Below are 19805 nucleotides of genomic sequence, written 5' to 3'. Positions count from 1 at the left end.
TTACAGCTTTGTAGTAGAGACTAAAGTCTGGGATTGTGATGCCTCCTGCTTTGGTCTTCTTCAAAATTACTTTGGCTATTCGGGGTCTTTTGTGGTTCCATACAAATTTTAGGTTTGCTTATTCTAGCTTCAAGAAGAATGCTGGTGCAATTTTGATTGGGATTGCATTGAATGTGTAGATAGCTTTGGGTAGTATTGACATTTTAACAATATTTATTCTTCCAATCCATGAGCGCGGAATGCTTTTCCATTTCTTTGTCTCTTCTTCAATTACCTTCATAAGCTTTCTGTAGTTTTCAGCATACAGATCTTATACATCTTTGGTTAGGTTGATTCCTAGGTATTTTATGGTTCTTGGTGCAATTGTGAATGGGATCAGTTTCTTTATTTGTCTTTCTGTTGCTTCATTGTTAGTGTATAAGAATGCAACTGATTTCTGTACATTGATTTTGTATCCTGTAACTTTTCTGAATTCATGTATCAGTTCTAGCAGACTTTTGGTGGAGTCTATCGGATTTTCCATGTATAATATCGTGTCATCTGCAAAAAGCGAAAGCTTGACTGAATCTTTGCCAATTTTGATGCCTTTGATTTCCTTTTGTTGTCTGATTGCTGATGCTAGATCTTCCAACACTATGTTAAACAACAGCGGTGAGAGTGGACATCCCTGTCGTGTTCCTGATCTCAGGGGTAAAGCTGTCAGTTTTTCCACATTGAGGATGATTTTAGCTGTGGGCTTTTCATAAATGGCTTTTATGATGTTTAAGTATGTTCCTTCTATCCCGCCTTTCTCGAGGGTTTTTATTAAGAAATGATGCTGAATTTTGTCAAATGCTTTTTCTGCATCAATTGGCAGGATCATATGGGTCTTTTCTTTTCTTTTATTAATGTGATGTATCACATTGATTGATTTGTGAATGTTGAACCAGACCTGCATCCCAGGAATGAATCCCACTTGATCATGGTGAATAATTCTTTTTATATGCTGTTGAATTCGATTTGCTAGTGTCTTATTGAGAATTTTTACATCCATATTCGTCAGGGATATTGGCCTGTAGTTCTCTTTTTTTAGTGGGTCTCTGTCTGGTTTGGGAATCAAAGTAATGCTGGCTTCATAGAATGAGTCTGGAAGTTTTCCTTCCCTTTCTATTTCTTGGAACAGCTTGAGAAGGATAGGTATTATCTCTGCTTTAAATGTCTGGTAGAATTCCCCAGGGAAGCCATCTGGTCCTGGACTCTTATTTGTTGGGAGATTTTTGATAACTGATTCAATTTCTTCGCTGGTTATAGGTCTGTTCAAATTTTGTATTTCTTCGCGTTTGAGTTTTGGAAGTGTGTGGGTGTTTAGGAATTTGTCCATTTCTTCCAGGTTTGTCCAGTTTGTTGGCATATAATTTTTCATAGTATTCCCTGATAATTGCTTGTATTTCTGAGGAATTGGTTGTAATAATTCTATTTTCATTCATGGTTTTATCTATTTGGGTCCTCTCTCTTTTCGTTTTGAGAAGGCTGGCTAGAGGTTTATCAATTTTGTTTATTTTTTCAAAAAACCAACTCTTGGTTTCATTGATCTGCTCTACATTTTTTTTAGATTCTATCTTGTTTATTTCTGCTCTGATCTTTCTTATTTCTCTTCTTCTACTGGGTTTTGGGGTGTCTTTGCTGTTCTGCTTCTATTTCCTTTAGGTGTGCTGTTAGATTTTGTATTTGGGATTTTTCTTGTTTCTTGAGATAGGCCTGGATTGCAATGTATTTTCCTCTCAGGACTGCCTTCGTTGCATCCCAAAGCGTTTGGATTGTTGTATTTTCATTTTCGTTTGTTTCCATATATTTTTAAATTTCTTCTCTAATTGCCTGGTTGACTCATTCATTCTTTAGTAGGGTGTTCTTTAACCTCCATGCTTTTGGAGGTTTTTCAGACTTTTTCCTGTGGTTGATTTCAAGCTTCATAGCATTGTGGTCTGAAAGTGTGCATGGTATCATCTCAATTCTTGTATACTAATGAAGGGCTGTTTTGTGACCCAGTATATGATCTATCTTGGAGAATGTTCCATGTGCACTCGAGAAGAAAGTATATTCTGTTGCTTTGAGATGCAGAGTTCTAAATATATCTGTCAAGTCCCTCTGTTCCAATGTATCATTCAGGGCTAAAAGGAGTTCTCTCGAGCTGGGGAGTTCCCTCTTGGCACTGGGAAGTGCTGGCCTGGAGGGTGGGATGATATAGGCAAAATGAAGCTCTTTTTCCTATCCTTTTTGTGTGGTTATCCTTAGGTTTTTACCACTGTGTTGCTCAAGTTTTTTTTTCTTCCTGTTGCTGAAGTTTCTTTTTTTAAATTTTATTTTAGAGAGAAAGAGAGTGAGAAAAGGCATGCATGAGATCGTGAGAGGGTCAGAGGGAGAGAGAGAGAGATTTTTAAGCAGGCCCTATGCTCAATACAGAGCCTGATGTGGGGCTCGATCCCACAACCCTGTGATCATGACCTGAGCTGTAATCAAGAGTTGGACACTCAACCACCTAAGCCACCCAGGAACCCTGTTCCTGAAGTTTTTTAAGTGGACTCTCCTGTTTTTATTTATGGATAGCTATGGAATCGTTGATCTTTTGTGGGGGCTTGGAGACTGGGGTCTTCTACTTTGCCATCTTGGTGATGTCACTCTGAATCCCAATGCTTTTTTAAAAATTTTATTTAAATTTCAGTTAGTTAACATATAGTGTAATGTTTTCAAGAGTATAATTAGTGATTCATCACTTACATACAACACCCAGTGCTCATCATAACAAGTGCCCTCCTTAATGCCCATAACCCATCCAGCCCATCCCCCACACACCTCCCTCCATCAGCCCTCAGTTTGTTCTCTGTCTTTGAGTCTCTTATGGTTTGTTTTCCTCTGTCTTTCCCCATACTCCCATATATTCATCTGTTTTGTTTCTTAAATTCCACATATGAGTGAAATCAATGGTATTTGTTTTTTCTCTGACTGACTTATTTCACTTAGCATAATACTCTCTGGCTCCATCCACCTCATTGCAAATAGCAAGATTTCATTCTTTTTGATGGCTGAGTAATATTCCATTGTATGTATATACCACATCTTCTTTATCCATTCATTAGTCAATGGCCACTTGGGTTCTTTCCATGGTTTGGCCATTGTTGATAAGACTGTTATAAACATCAGGGTGCATGTACCCCTTTGAATCTGTAATTTTTGTATCCTTTGGGTAAATAACCTAGTAGTGCCATTGCTGGATCATAGGGTAGTTCTATTTTTAATTTTTTTAAATATTTATTTATTTTGATAGAAAAAGCATGTGTGGGGAAGGGCAGAGAGAGGGGGGCACAGAGAGGATCCAAAGCGGGCTCTGTGCTGACAGGAGCAAGCCCAATGCAGGGCTAGAACTCACGAACCATGAGATCATGACCTGAGCTGAAGTTGGATGATCAACTGACTGAGCCACCCACATGCCCCTATTTTAAATTTTTTGAGGGACCTCCATACTGTTTCCAGAGTGGCTGCACCAGTTTGCATTTCCACCAACAGTGCAGAAGGGTTCCCCTTTTTCTGCATCCTCACCAACCCCTGTTGTTTCCTGTGTTGTTAATTTTAGCCATTCTGACAGGTGTGATGTGGTATCTCATCATGTTTTTGTTTTTTTTTTTCTTTTGAGAGAGGGAGATAGTGAGCAAGCTGGGGAGAGGGGCAGAGGGAGAGAATCGTAAGCAGACTCCACACTCAATGCAGAGCCCAACCCAGGGCTTGATCCCATAACCCTGGGAAAATGACCTGAATCGAAATCAAGAGTTGGATGCTCAAGTGACTGCGCCATCCAGGTTCCCCTCATCATGGTTTTGATTTGTATTTCCCTGATGATGAGTGATGCTGAATATATTTTCATGTGTCTGTTAGCCATCTGGATGTCTTCTTTGGGAAAGTGTCTATTCTTTCTTCACTGGATTATTTATTTTTGGGGTGTTGAGTTTGATAAATTCTGGATACTAACCCTTTATCAGATATGTCATTTGCAAATATCTTCTGTTCCATAGGCTGCATTTTAGTTTTATTGATTGTTTCCTTCACTGTGCAGAAACTTTTTATCTTGATGAAGTCCTAACAGTTCATTTTGCTAGTAAGAAGTTATGACAAGGCCAAATGGGTTGCTGACTGTGTTCTCCTCTAGTATTCTGATGGTTTCCTGTCTCACAATTAGGTTTTTCATTCATTTTAAATTTATTTTTGTGTATGGTGTGTCGTAGACTCTAAGTCTAAAGTTCTCTTTGTCTAGCAAATGAGCGGATGCGGGATTAAAATGAGAGATGGCTAATGTCCAGGAAAAAGACAAGAGCCCCAAATGAGGGTCCTTGCCCTGTATTTATTCAGATCAGAAGGCTTGTAAACGTGATGGGTATGTACAAAGAGACAAAGAAACTGGGAACATTAATTTGTGGATGTGAGGTGGAAAAGGGGATTTTGAAGATATACAGTGTTTGGGGTTTTGGTCAATATAAAACAAAATCCAGGCGCTGGGCAGATGGGTAGATGGTTGTCAACAGCAGACAGGAGGTACCATCCCTGTTTATCTTTGTCAGCCTAGGGGATGAGACAGATAGGGGGAATAACCTCAGGGTTAATAAGGCACCTTTTCTTTTGTTAACCATCTCTGCTCTGGGCTGCTGTGCCTGCAGCACAGTGGTCCAAAGTCCAGTTCACCAGTTTGCCTAACCTGGCCCTATTCTCCTATGAAAGCAGCTGTATGCTGTAGTACTAAATTTGGGGTGCTTTCACCCTGAATATCTAATCTTGTTATTCCTATGTATTGGGCACCTTTGCACTGTTTCTATTTCAGGCCTTTGCCTCTCCCTCTCTACTTTTGGGGGCTCAGCACCTCCTCCCTATTTTGGGGTGCATTTGCACCTCCCTATTCTTGGCACCTTTGTGCTTCCCTATTCTTGGCGTGCCAATCTGGTTACCCAAACTGAGGTGTGAGAATTTTATGACTTTGTATTTCTTTATGCCTTGTTAACCCATTGGTGTAAGCCTGGGGGATTCCTAAGTTTATCCCCCACAATGGTGTAAGAAAGTGTTCTAGTTTCATTCTTTTGCATGTTGCCATCCAGTTTTCCCAACACCATTTGCTGAAGAGACTATCTTTTTTCCATTGGATATTCTTTCCTACTTTGTTGAAGATTAGTTGACCATATAGTTGTGGGTCCATTTTTGGGTTTTCTATTCTGTCCATTGATCTATGTATCTGTTTTTGTGCCAGTACTGTACTGTCTTGATGACTACAGCTTTGTAGTTTGAAGTCTGGAATTGTGATGCCTCCATCTTTTCTTTTTCATTTGCTTCCACGCATTTTTTAATTTCTTCTTTAATTTTGTAGTTGACTCATTCATTATTCAGTAGGATGTTCTTTAACCTCCATCTATTTGTGGTCTTTCCAAATCTTTTTCTTGTGTTTGGCCTCAAGTTTCATAGCATTGTGGTTTGATAATATGCATGGTATGATTTCAGTTTTTCTGTACGTGTTGAGGGCTGATTTGTAACCCAGGATGTGATCTGTACTGGAAAATGTTCCATGTGCACTCAAGAAGAATGTGTGTTCTGCTGCTTTAGGATGAAATGTTCTGAATGTATCTATTAAGTCCATCCAGTGTGTCATTCAAATCCATTGTTTCCTTGTTGATTTTATGCTTTTATGATCTGTCCATTGTTGTAAGTGGAGTGTTAAAGTCCCTTACTGTTATTGTATTACTATCAGTGAGTTTCTTTATATTTGTTATTAATTGTTTTAAATATTTGGGTGCTTCAAGTTGGGGGCATAAATATTTATAATTGTTGGATCTTTTTGACGGATAGACTCCTTAATTATGATGTAATGCCTTTATTCATTTCTTGTTACAGTCTTTGGTTTAAAATCTAGTTTGCCTGATATAAGAATGGCTACTCCAGCTTTCTTTTGGCATCCATTAGCATGATAGATGGTTCTCCATCCCCTCACTTTCAATCTGCAGGTGTCTTTAGGTCTAAAATGAGTCTCTTAGGAGCGCCTGGGTGGCTCAGTCGGTTAAGCGGCCGACTTCGGATCAGGTCATGATCTCGCAGTCTGTGAGTTCGAGCCCCCGCGTCGGGCTCTGTGCTGACAGCTCAGAGCCTGAAGCCTGTTTCAGAATCTGTGTTTCCCTCTCTCTGACCCTCCCCTGTTCATGCTCTGTCTTTCCCTGTCTCAAAAATAAATAAAACGTTAAAAAAATTAATAAAATGAGTCTCATGTAGGGAGCATATGTGGTCTTGTTTTTTTTTTTTTTTTATCCATTCTGATACACTGTGTCTTTTTAGCAGAGTATTTAGTCCATTTACATTCGGAGTGATTATTGATAGATATGAATTTAGTGCTTTTGTGTTATCTGTAAGGTTGATGTTTCTGGTTGTCCTCTGTTCCTTTCTAGTCTTTGTTGCTTTTGGTCCTTCCCCCCCCTCCCCCCCCATTCAAAGAGTCCCCTTTAATAATTCTTGAAGGGCTGGTTTAGTGGTCACAAGCTCACTTAGTTTTGTTTATCTGGGAAACACTTTACCTCTCCTTCTATTCTGAGTAACAGCCTTGTTGGATAAAATATTCTTAGCTGCATATTTTCCCCATTCAGCATATTGAATATATCATGCCATTCACTCTCTTCCGGCCTGCCAAGTTTCTATGGACAGATCTGCTGGGAATCTGATTTGTCTTCCCTTATAGGTTAAGGACGTTTTTCCCTTGCTGCTTTCAGGATTCTTTCCTTGTCTGTGTGTTTTGTGAATTTGAGTATATGTCTTGATGATGGCCGGCTTTTGTTAAATTTAATGGCAGTTCTCTGTGCTTCTTGGATTTCAATGTCTGTTTTCTTTCCCAGGTTAGGAAGTTTTCAGCTATAGTTTGTTTGAATAAACCTTCTGCCCTTTTTTCTCTCTCTTCATCTTTTGGGACTCCTGTGATAGGAATATAATTATCCTTTAAGGAGTTGCTGAATTCCCTAAGTCTACACTTGTGATCCAATACCTTTCTTTCCCTTTTTTCAGCTTCATTATTTACCATAATTTTATCTTCTCTATCACTGATTTGTTCTTCTGCTTCATCTATCCTCATTGTCATGGAATCTATTTGGATTTGCATCTTGGTTATAGCATTTTTAATTTGGCCTAGAGTTTAGTTCTTTTATGTCAACAGTAAGGGATTCTCTACTGTTTTCTATGTTTTTATCAAGCCCATCTAGTATCCTTATAATTGTTTTAAATTCTAGTTCAGGCATATTATCTATCTATCTATCTATCTATCTATCTATCTTTTGATTAAATACCTGGCTGTGACCTCTTGTTCTTTTTCTGGGGTGAATTCCTGTGTCTTTTCATACTGTCTTTCTAAGGTCGAGAAAAAAAGGAAGCTAGATCCTAGATGTGTTTAGGTCTGCTTGTTAGAAGAAGCTAGATTAAAAAAAAAATTAAAAACATAAAAATAAAAATGAAAAAAATTAAAAAATTGCTTTCTCTGGGGCACCTGGATGGCTCAGTCAATTAAGCATATGACTTCAACTCAGGTCATGGTCTTGTGGTTTGTGAGTTCAAGCCCTGCACCAGGTTCTGTGCTAACAGCTCAGAGCCTGGAGCCTGCTTCAGATTCTATGTCTCCCTCTCTCTCTGTCCCTCCCCTGCTTGTATTCTGTCTATCTCTCAAAAATAAATAAACATTAAATTTTTTTAAGAATAAATAAATAAAAATTACTTTCTCTGTATCCCAAGCAGGGGAAGAAAACCAAAGGAAGCTAGATCGTATTTCTCCTAGAGCTATAGCTTTGCAGCACTCTATAATCAGTACACTTGGTGCAGGTGAGGAGTTTGTGCTGGTCTTCTGGGGGGTGGGGTCTGCTGTGGTGATTCTCAGGTGGACTTGCCCTAGTGGAGATGCACCTGCAGGGTGCAGGGTAGTGGGGCTTTGTATAAGTGGCTCTGGCCTCCACTTGGTGGTGCTCTTTTGCTCACTGAAGTCTGTCAGTGCTTATGGCAGGGTGCAAATGGTGTCACTCCATTCCTTCATCCCCAGAGCGGGGACCTCACGCCTGCCATTCTTCAGGAAACCCTCAAAGAAGAGCAAACAACCGCCTGTCATGTGTCCCCTTCTTCCACAAGATCCCTGCTTTCTCCCTGCCTGTGTCTGAGCTGTCTGCTTTCCAGGTGGCATAGCACTTGTGTGTTTTACCTCCGGTGCACAGAACTCCAAATTTTAGAGATCTGAGTGGCATGGACATGTGCTGATCCTCTATGGTCATGTCTTCCTGCACTATGGCCTGGTGCCAGCTTGCCCCAGAAATCAGTTTCATGCCCATGCAGCAATTCAGAATTGGTGGTAAATCACAGCAGAAAGCCAGCGCCAAGGCTTGCTGTCCTCAGCCCGTGTTCCTTTTCTTATGTTAGTGAATGGGGCAGCTCAGTAGCACCCACTCTGTCTCTTGCTCCTGGAGAAGCTGTGTCCCTTCTCCTAAATGCGTTCCAAGCAGGGCATCTTCAGCCTATGCTGCCTACTCCTAGGTCTCTGTCCTCCCTCCCCACCAGAGCACTATTAAGCCCAGCATGTGTGACTCTGAAACTTCAGACCCTGTGCTCCATTGTTTATAAAAACTTGTCGTATTCAGTCTCTCTCCTCTTCTCTGTCAATATTTTTGGGGAAGAGTTTTTTCTTGTGCAATTCCCTACATGCTCGCTTGCTTGCTTTCTCTCTCTCTCTCTCTCTCTCTCTCTCTCTCTCTCTCTCTTCCTTTCTCCATGATCAGGGCTCCCTCACCATCACAACACCCACAGCTCTTCTCCCCACTAAATCAACTCTCCACAGCTCCTACCTTCTAAGTCTAGTTGTGCTTTTTTGTTCTCTCAGTCCTCAGATCAACTTCTTGGGTGTTCAAAATGATTTGATATTTATCTAGCTGTGTTCAAGGAATGAGACAAGCCTAGAGTCTCCCACTCCTCCACAATCTTAACTCCCTCCTGAATCCTGGTGCTTCTTATTTCCTCATTTGGATTTGTGTTACCATGTTGTTACTGTACAGTTTCATTTTATCCAGGAGAACTTCCTTTAGTATTTCTTGTAGGACAAGTCTTTAGTGATGAATGGTCTCAGTTTTTGTTTATTTCAGTGTCTAAATTTCTGCTTCATTTTTGAAGAGAAGTTTTGCTGGATATAGAACTTTTAGTTGACAGCTTTTCTACCCAGCATTTTGAATATGTTATCCCACCATCTTCTGTTCTCATTTTCTGATGAGAAGGAAGGTGTGATCTTATTGAGGACCTGTTGTGTATGTTTGTGTCCCATCAAAATCCATATTTTGAAATGTAACCCCCAGAGTGATAGTATTAGGAGAAGGGGCCTTTCGGAGGTGATTAGTTCATGAAAGCAGAGCTCTTATTAATGGAATTAATGTCCTTATGAAAGTGGCCTGAAAAATCTCCTTTGATTCTTACACCATGTGAAGATACCCAAGAAAGTGGCCTAGAATCTGCTGATATCTTGAACTTTGACTCCACAGCCTCCAGAACTGATTTTTCATGTTTATAAGGTTTGGGGTCATTATTTCTTTAAAAATATTCCTTCTGGCCTTTGTCTCTTGCTGCTCCTTCTGGGACTTACATTATATGTATGTTGGTGTAGTTGATGGTATCCCACAGATTCTGAATTTCTGTTCATTTTTTTTTAGTAGATTGTTTTTTTTTTTTTAGAGCAGCTTTAGCTTCACAGAAAAATTGAGCAGAAAGCCCAGACATTTCCCATAGATTCCCTGCCACTGCACACCCATTTTCCTCCATTATCAATCTTCTGCACCAGAATGGTAGATTCATTAAAATAGATGAATCTGCATTGATACATCATTATCACCTAAATCCTTGATTTACCGTAGCATTGTTTCTTGTTCTTAATTGCTCTGGTCAGAACTTTCAGTGATGTGTTGAAGAGAAGTGGTTAATGTGGGGATCCTTGCCTTGTTCCTGATCTTAGAAGAAAAATTTTCTGTCTTTCACAATTGAGTGGTGTTTGGTGAGGGTTTGTCATATGTGGCTTTTATATGTTATATTTTCTTCTATTCATATTTATTTTTATCACAAAAGGATGTTGAATTTTGTGAAATACTTACTCTGCATCAATTCAGATGATCACATGTTTTTGGATTTGTTGATGTGGCATATTACATTGATTGATTTTCATATGTTGACCCATTCTTGCATTCTAGGAATAAATTTCATTTGGTAATGATGTATAGTCTTTTCAATATGCTGCTGAATTGTTTCCTAATATTTTGTTGGTGATTTTTGCATAAATGTTAATAAGGGATTTTGGTGTTTTCTTGTAGTGACTTTGTCTGGCGTTAGTATCAGGGTTATGCTGGTCTTCTAAAACGAGTTGAGAAGTGTTTTCTCAAATTCAGTTTTTAGGAAATGTTTGGGAAAGATTGGTATTAGATCCTTTTAAATGTTTGGTAGAATTAATTACTGAAGCCATAAGCACTATGATTTTTCTTTGTCCAGATATTAAGATTACTGACTCAATCTAACTCATTATGGGCATATTCAGATTTTCTATATTGTCATGATTTAGTTTTGGTAGGTTTGTTTTTCTCCGAATTTGTCCATTTCATCTAGGTTATTCCATTTTTTGTTCATAGTGATCTCTTAAAATACTTTAAAAGTTTTTGTAGAATTGATATTAAATTCTACTTTAATGTTTGATTTTAGTAATTTGAGGCCCTTTTTTCTTAGTCCATTTAGCCAATTAAAGACTTGTCAATTTTGTTAATCTTTAAAAAAAACCAACTTTTAGTTTCATTGATTTTCTCCATTATTATTCTCTATTTACTTTATCTCTGCTCTAATGTTTGTTATTTCACTTTTTTCTGTTAGCTTTTGGTTAGTTTGTTCTTTTGTTTCCTTAAATTATAAGTTAGGTTGTTGACTTGAGTTCTTTTTGGTTTTTCAATGATTGGGCCATACTTCCTATTTCTTTGTATGCCTTGTGTATGCCTTGTTGAACGCTGGCATTTGAATTTAATAATGTGGTAACTCTGGAAATCAGATTCTTCTCCAGGATTTTCTGTTTATTATTATTATTTTATTTGTTATTTTTACTTATTATTATTTTTGTTTATTGCTTTTGGTTTTTTTATTATGGTAGTTATCTCTGTGCCAAGGATCAGAGTAAAGTATAAACTTAATATCTCCTCTGGTAATTTTGCACCTTTCCCTTTGTGTTTATGGTCACTTTTTAATTTTCTCTGTTTATACCATTGTTTTGGGGTGTCCTAGTCTTTAGCATTTGACTCCTAAAAGGGGAAAAGCAAAAAATGAAGGGAGAGGAAATCAGGGATCTAGTTCTTTAAATTCCTCTTGGAAGTCATTTGAGCCTGAAGGAGAGGGGCTTGAAACACTGGAGAGACATAAAATTACCATGGCTGCCTGCCTCTTTGTTTGCACATCTGTGATCAGAAACATCAATAATCAGAGCACAGATCTCAATATTTGGAAGACAGAGTCCTTTACGCCCATCCCAGTTTTGACACACCATGCACAAGCTGCTGGCCACATGGCTAGGGGTGGGGGATGGGTTGTTGCTACTGTGCAAAGAGATGAAATTGACTGAAATTAACCATTGTTTATCCCTAGTCTTCCCCTAGAAGTTGCGAACCTTCAACGAACTCTAGAGTTCAAAACTATTAATATCAGACAGATTCTGCCAGCGCAATTATTGTCTACATAGGGAGACAGATTCCTGGTGCTTCCTACTCCTCCATATTCCTAGAATCCTCCCTAGCTCATTTCTTTTTGACACTGAATATTCTATTGTCTGGGTGTACCATAGTTTATTTATCTATTTACCTACTGAAAGACATCTTTGTTGCTTCCAATTTTGACAATTATGAATAAAGCTGCTATGAACATATCAGGTTTTAGTATACATATGTTTTCAACTCCTTTGAGTAAATACCAAGCACCGTGATTGCTGAGTCTTATGTAAAGAGTAAGTTTAGTTTTGTAAGAAACCACCATACTGTCTTCCAAAGTGGCTGTACCATTTTGCTTTCTCACTAGCTGTGAATGAGAGTTGCTGTTCTCTGTGTTCTCACCAGCATTTGATGTTAGCATTTAAAATTTTTGGCCATTCTGATAGGTATGTAGAGGTATCTCATTATTTTAATTTGCAATTTCTATTGACATATGCTGAGCACTGCTTCATATGCTTATTTGCCATCTGTGTATCTTCTTTGGTGAGATGTCTATTCAGGTTTCTCACCCATTTATTTTTTATTTTTTATTTTTTTTTCAATATATGAAATTTATTGTCAAATTGGTTTCCATGCAACACCCAGTGCTCATCACAAACGGTGCCCTCCTCAATACCCATCACCCACCCTCCCCTCCCTCCCACCCCCCATCAACCCTCAGTTTGTTCTCAGTTTTTTAGAGTCTCTTATGTTTTGGCTCTCTCCCACTCTAACCTCCTTTTTTTTTTCCTACCCCTTCCCCATGGGTTTCTGTTAAGTTTCTCAGGTTCCACATAAGAGTGAAAACATATGGTATCTGTCTTTCTCTGTATGGCTTATTTCACTTAGCATCACACTTTCCAGTTCCATCCATCTTGCTACAAAGGACCATATTTCATTCTTTCTCAATGCCACATAGTACTCCATTGTGTATATAAACCACAATTTCTTTATCCATTCATTAGTTGATGGACATTTAGGCTCTTTCCATAATTTGGCTATTGTTGAGAGTGCTGCTATAAACATTGGGGTACAAGTGCCCCTAGGCATCAGTACTGCTGTATCCCTTGGCTAAATTCCTAGCAGTGCTATTGCTGGGTCATAGGGTAGGTCTATTTTTAATTTTCTGAGGAACCTCCACACTGTTTTCAAGAGTGGCTGCACCAATTTCGATTTCCACCAACAGTGCAAGAGGGTTCCCATTTCTCCACATCCTCTCCAGCATCTATAGTCTCCTGATTTGTTCATTTTGGCCACTCTGACTGGTGTGAGGTGATATCTGAGTGTGGTTTTGATTTGTATTTCCCTGATGAGGAGCGACGTTGAGCATCTTTTCATGTGCCTGTTGGCCATCAGGATGTCTTCTTTAGATAAGTGTCTATTCATGTTTTCTGCCCATTTATTCACTGGGTTATTTGTTTTTTGGGTGTGGAGTTTGGTGAGCTCTTTATAGATTTTGGATACTAGCCCTTTGTCCCATATGTCATTTGCAAATATCTTTTCCCATTCCGTTGGTTGCCTTTTAGTTTTGTTGGTTGTTTCCTTTGCTGTGCAGGAGCTTTTTTTCTTCATAAGGTCCCAGTAATTCATTTTTGCTTTTAATTCCCTTGCCTTTGGGGATGTGTCGAGTAAGAGATTGCTACGGCTGAGGTCAGAGAGGTCTTTTCCTGCTTTCTCCTCTAGGGTTTTGATAGTTTCCTGTCTCACATTCAGGTCCTTTATCCATTTCGAGTTTATTTTTGTGAATGGTGTGAGAATGTGGTCTAGTTTCAACCTTCTGCATGTTGCTGTCCAGTTCTCCCAGCATTTGTTAAAGAGACTGTCATTTTTCCATTGGATATTCTTTCCTGCTTTGTCAAAGATTAGTTGACCATACGTTTGTGGGTCTAGTTCTGGGGTTTCTATTCTATTCCATTGGTCTATGTGTCTGATTTTGTGCCAATACCATGCTATCTTGATGATTACAGCTTTGTAGTAGAGGCTAAAGTCTGGGATTGTGATGCCTCCCGCTTTGGTCTTCTTCTTCAAAATTACTTTGGCTATTCGGGGTCTTTTGTGGTTCCATATGAATTTTAGGATTGCTTGTTCTAGTTTCAAGAAGAATGCTGGTGCAATTTTGATTGGGATTGCATTGAATGTGTAGATAGCTTTGGGTAGTATTGACATTTTGACAATATTTATTCTTCCAATCCATGAGCAGGGAATGTCTTTCCATTTCTTTATATCTTCTTCAATTACCTTCATAAGCTTTCTATAGTTTTCAGCATACAGATCTTTTACATCTTTGGTTAGATTTATTCCTAGGGATTTTATGCTTCTTGGTGCAATTGTGAATGGGATCAGTTTCTTTATTTGTCTTTCTGTTGCTTCATTATTAGTGTATAAGAATGCAACTGATCTGTACATTGATTTTGTATCCTGCAACTTTTCTGAATTCGTGTATCAGTTCTAGCAGACTTTTGGTGGAGTCTATCGGATTTTCCATGTATAGTATCATGTCATCTGCAAAAAGTGAAAGCTTGACTTCATCTTTGCCAATTTTGATGCCTTTGATTTCCTTTTGTTGTCTGATTGCTGATGCTAGAACTTCCAACACTGTGTTAAACAACAGCGGTGAGAGTGGGCATCGCTGTCATGTTCCTCATCTCAGGGAAAAAGCTCTCAGTTTTTCCCCATTGAGGATGATGTTAGTTGTGGGCTTTTCATAAATGGCTTTTATGATCTTTATGTATGTTCCTTCTATCCCGCCTTTCTCGAGGGTTTTTATTAAGAAAGGGTGCTGAATTTTGTCAAATGCCTTCTCTGCATCGATTGACAGGATCATATGGTTCTTATCTTTTCTTTTATTAATGTGATGTATCACGTTGATTGATTTGCGAATGTTGAACCAGACCTGCATCCCAGGAATGAATCCCACTTGATCATGGTGAATAATTCTTTTTATATGCTGTTGAATTCGATTTGCTAGTATCTTATTGAGAATTTTTGCATACATATTCATCAGGGATATTGGCCTGTAGTTCTCTTTTTTTACTGGGTCTCTGGTTTAGGAATCAAAGTAATACTGGCTTCATAGAATGAGTCTGGAAGTTTTCCATCCCTTTCTATTTCTTGGAACAGCTTGAGAAGGATAGGTATTATCTCTGCTTTAAACGTCTGGTAGAATTCCCCAGGGAAGCCATCTGGTCCTGGACTCTTATTTGTTGGGAGATTTTTGATAACTGATTCAATTTCTTCGCTGGTTATGGGTCTGTTCAAGCTTTCTGTTTCCTCCTGATTGAATTTTGGAAGTGTGTGGGTGTTTAGGAATTTGTCCATTTCTTCCAGGTTGTCCAATTTGTTGGCATATAATTTTTCATAGTATTCCCTGATAATTGTTTGTATCTCTGAGGGATTGGTTGTAATAATTCCATTTTCATTCCTGATTTTATCTATTTGGGTCCTCTCCCTTTTCTTTTTGAGAAGCCTGGCTAGAGGTTTATCAATTTTGTTTATTTTTTCAAAAAACCAACTCTTGGTTTCATTGATCTGCTCTACATTTTTTTAGATTCTATCTTGTTTATTTCTGCTCTGATCTTTATTATTTCTCTTCTTCTGCTGGGTTTAGGCTGCCTTTGCTGTTCTGCTTCTATTTCCTTTAGGTGTGCTGTTACATTTTGTATTTGGGATTTTTCTTGTTTCTTGAGATAGGCCTGGATTGCAATGTATTTTCCTCTCAGGACTGCCTTCGCTGCGTCCCAAAGCGTTTGGATTGTTGTATTTTCATTTTCGTTTGTTTCCATATATATTTTAATTTCTTCTCTAATTGCCTGGTTGACCCACTCATTCTTTAGTAGGGTGTTCTTTAACCTCCATGCTTTTGGAGGTTTTCCAGACTTTTTCCTGTGGTTGATGTCAAGCTTCATAGCATTGTGGTCTGAAAGTATGCATGGTATAATTTCAATTCTTGTATACTTATGAAGGGCTGTTTTGTGACCCAGTATATGATCTATCTTGGAGAATGTTCCATGTGCACTCGAGAAGAAAGTATATTCTGTTGCTTTGGGATGCAGAGTTCTAAATATATCTGTCAAGTCCATCTGATCCAATGTATCATTCAGGGCCCTTGTTTCTTTTTTGGCCGTGTGTCTAGATGATCTATCCATTTCTGTAAGTGGAGTGTTAAAGTCCCCTGCAATTACCACATTCTTATCAATAAGTTTGCTTATGTTTATGAGTAATTGTTTTATATATTTGGGGGCTCCTGTATTCGGTGCACAGACATTTATAATTGTTAGCTCTTCCTGATGGTTAGACCCTGTAATTATTATATAATGCCCTTCTTCATCTCTTGTTACAGCCTTTAATTTAAAGTCTAGTTTGTCTTATGTAAGTATGGCTACTCCAGCTTTCTTTTGGCTTCCAGTAGCCTGATAAATAGTTCTCCATCCCCTCACTCTCAATCTGAAGGTGTCCTCATGTCTAAAATGAGTCTCTTGTAGACAGCAAATAGATGGGTCTTGTTTTTTTGTCCATTCTGATACCCTATGTCTTTTGTTTGGTGCATTTAGTCCCTTTACATTCAGTGTTATTATAGAAAGATGTGGGTTTAGAGTCATTGTGATGTCTGTATGTTTTATGCTTGTAGAGATGTCTCTGGTACTTTGTCTCACAGGATCCCCCTTAGGATCTCTTGTAGGGCTGGTTTAGTGGTGATGAATTCCTTCAGTTTTTGTTTGTTTGGGAAAACCTTTATCTCTCCTTCTATTCTAAATGACAGATTTGCTGGGTAGAGGATTCTCGGCTGCATATTTTTTTCTGTTCATCACATTGAAGATTTCCTGCCATTCCTTTTTGGCCTGCCAAGTTTCAGAAGACAGATCCGTCACTAGTCTTATCGGTCTCCCTTTATATGTTAGAGCACATTTATCCCTAGCTGCTTTCAGAATTTTCTCTTTATCCTTGCATTTTGCCAGTTTCACTATGATATGTCGTGCAAAAGATCGATTCAAGTCACGTCTGAAGGGAGTTCTCTGTGCCTCTTGGATTTCAATGCCTTTTTCCTTCCCCAGTTCAGGGAAGTTCTCAGCTATTATTTCTTCAAGTACACCTTCAGCACCTTTCCCTCTCTCTTCCTCCTCTGGAATACCAATAATGCGTATATTATTTCTTTTTAGTTCATCACTTAGTTCTCTAATTTTCCCCTCATACTCCTGGATTTTTTTATCTCTCTTTTTCTCAGCTTCCTCTTTTTCCATAATTTTATCTTCTAGTTCACCTGTTCTGTCCTCTGCCTCTTCAATCCAAGCCGTGGTCATTTCCACTTTATTTTGCATCTCGTTTATAGCATTTTTCAGCTCCTCCTAACTATTTCTTAGTCTCTTGATCTCTGTAGCAATAGATTCTCTGCTGTCCTCTATACTGTTTTCAAGCCCAGCGATTAATTTTATGACTATTACTCTAAATTCACTTTCTGTTATATTGTTTAAATCCTTTTTGATCAGTTCATTAGCTGTTGTTATTTCCTGGAGATTCTTTTGAGGGGAATTCTTCCGTTTGGTCATTTTGGATAGTGCCTGGAGTGGTGGGGACCTGCAGGGCACTTCCCCTGTGCTCTGGTGTATAACTGGAGTTGGTGGGTGGGGCCACAGTCAGACCTGATGTCTGCCCCCAGCCCACCGCTGGGGCCACAGTCAGACTGGCGTGTGCCTTCTCTTCCCCTCTCCTAGGGGCGGGATTCACTGTGGGGTGGTGTGGCCAGTCTGGGCTACTTGCACACTGCCAGGCTTGTGGTGCTGGGGATCTGGTGTATTAGCTGGGGTGGGTAGGCAAGGTGCACGGGGGCAGGAGGGGCAGGCTTAGCTCGCTTCTCCTTCGGTGATCCACTTCAGGAGGGCCCCTGTGGTAGCGGGAGGGAGTCAGACCCGCTGGAGGGGTGGCTCCACAGAAGCACAGCCTTGGGTGTTTTCGAGGAGCAAGCAAGTTCCCTGGCAGGAACTGGTTCTCTTTGGGATTTTGGCTGGGGGATGGGTGAGGGAGATGGCGCTGGCGAGCGTCTTTGTTCCCCGCCAAGCTGAGCTCTGTCATCCAGGGCTCAACAACTCTCCCTCCCGTTGTCCTCCAGCCCTCCTGCTCTCCGAGCAGAGCTGTTAACTTATGACCTCCCAGATGCTAAGTTCTGCTTGCTGTCGGAACACACTCCGTCTGGCCCTCCACTTTTGCAAGCCAGACTCGGGGGCTCTGCTTGGTCGGTGGGCCGCCCTTCCACCCCGGTTCCCTCCCACCAGTACGTGTAGTGCGCACTGCCTCTCTGCCCTTCCTGCCCTCTTCTGTGGGCCTCTCGTCTGTGCTTGGCTCTGGAGACTCTGTTCTGCTAGTCTTCTGGCAGTTTTCTGGGTTATTTAGGCAGGTGTAGGTGGAATCTAAGTGATCAGCAGGACGCATGGTGAACCCAGCGTCCTGCTATGACTCCATCTTCCTTCTAATCTCTCACACATTTTTAATCAGGTTGTGTGTGTGTGTGTGTGTGTGTGTGTGTGTCTGTGTGTATGTCTTATTGTTGAGTTTAAGAGTGTTTTGTATATTTTGGATAACAGTTCTTTATCAGATATGCTTTTTGCAAATATTTTCTCTCAGTTTATGGGTTACCTTCTTATGCTTTTAACATATCTTTCACAGAGCAGAACTTTAAAAAATTATTTAGATTAATTTTCCATTTTTTATCATTACAGTTAGCTAAAAAATTGCCAGGCAGCCCACAAAACAGGATTTGCTTTAAGATCAACCTACAGAGTCAGTTGGAGACTGATGGCATTGGGACCTGCTGGGCTGGGCCACAGTAGTGTTTAGCTAAGTGTCAAGAGCATTAAGAAGAAAGTCTGGGTTCGAGGCACCAGGCCTGCAGCACAGCTGTGGAACCTCCATGATGTGACTGCACAGCTCTATCCTCAGACATTTGTTGGGTGATCACCACTGAGGGGGAACCTAGCTATAATTGGGGCCCCTGTGGCCAGATACGTGGGCACAGTGCATGGGGGCAACAGGAGTTGAGGTGTGGGAGGTCAGGAGGGTACCTGCTGACATGGCCACAGTGGTCCCAGACACCATACCCATGGTGACGCCATTGCCTCTAAGTGGAGGGATGGGATCGGGGTAAATCGCCACCAGCATGCAGTTGGGCTGCACAATTGTGGTGTGGTGGATGATTTGAGGGGGCACTGCCTACTGGGGCTGTGTGTGCATAGGGGCTCTCTTGGGGGTAGACATTTTGGTAGGGGAAGAGGAGTATGGTGGCACTGCCCCATTGGTGGGGGGACAGAATACTGTGTAAGGTGTGACAGGATTGTAACCTTTTTGGAAGGTAGGATTTGCTCCAGGGTACATGTTGGTGGAATAGGCAGGACCTATGGCTGCATAGCCCACAGGGAAACCAGCTGAATAGCCAATTTCTTTGGCATTTGCAGAGGGGAACCCCAACAAAACCAGGGCTATAAACAGGATTCATGATTTCAAGAAGGCATTGTGGCAGTGGCAGCCTGGGCCAAAGTGCCCAGCTCATGCCAGCCAGGGGCGGTCTCTGCAGTTGGTTTCAGCAAGGATGCAGGGGCTGAGCCTCGAGGCTGGGTCTCTGATGCCACCACTGCCCTGGCAGGCACTTCCAATTGTTCTGCTTCACCCAGCCCACCTCTCCACAACATGTGCTACCCGCAGACGTTCCAGAAAATTTTAATTTTAATGAAGTCCAGTATATCACTTCTTTTTTTATTGTTTGTACTTTGCAGTTGTATCTAAAAAGTAATCACCAAACACAAGGTCTAGGTTTTCTCCTATATTATATTTAGGAGGTCTGTTATATATTTTGAATTCGTTTTCTTAAGAGATATAAAGTCTGTGTATGGTTTCATTTGTTTTCATATGGATATGCAGGTGTTAAGCAGCACCATTGAGTGAAAAGACTATCTTTGTTCCATCGTATTGCCTTTGCTTCTTTGTCAAAGAGCAGTAATATTGTTTATGTTGGTGTATTCCTGGGATCTCTGTTTCATTCCACTGATC

The 19805-nt window shown here is 40.1% G+C and overlaps 1 protein-coding gene and 1 pseudogene across 1 annotated transcript in view; one reads left to right on the top strand and one right to left on the bottom strand.

Annotated features, from left to right (window-relative positions):
• Positions 1 to 19805, top strand: part of USP18 (ubiquitin specific peptidase 18) — a 50736-nt gene that overhangs the window by 18563 nt on the left and 12368 nt on the right. The gene's annotated exons all lie outside the window — the stretch shown is intronic.
• LOC102968420 lies at positions 18708 to 19254 on the bottom strand (annotated as a pseudogene).

This window comes from Panthera tigris, chromosome B4 (assembly GCF_018350195.1).
Source record: "Panthera tigris isolate Pti1 chromosome B4, P.tigris_Pti1_mat1.1, whole genome shotgun sequence".
Lineage (NCBI taxonomy): Eukaryota > Metazoa > Chordata > Mammalia > Carnivora > Felidae > Panthera > Panthera tigris.
This window is presented reverse-complemented; position numbering and strand designations above follow the sequence as displayed.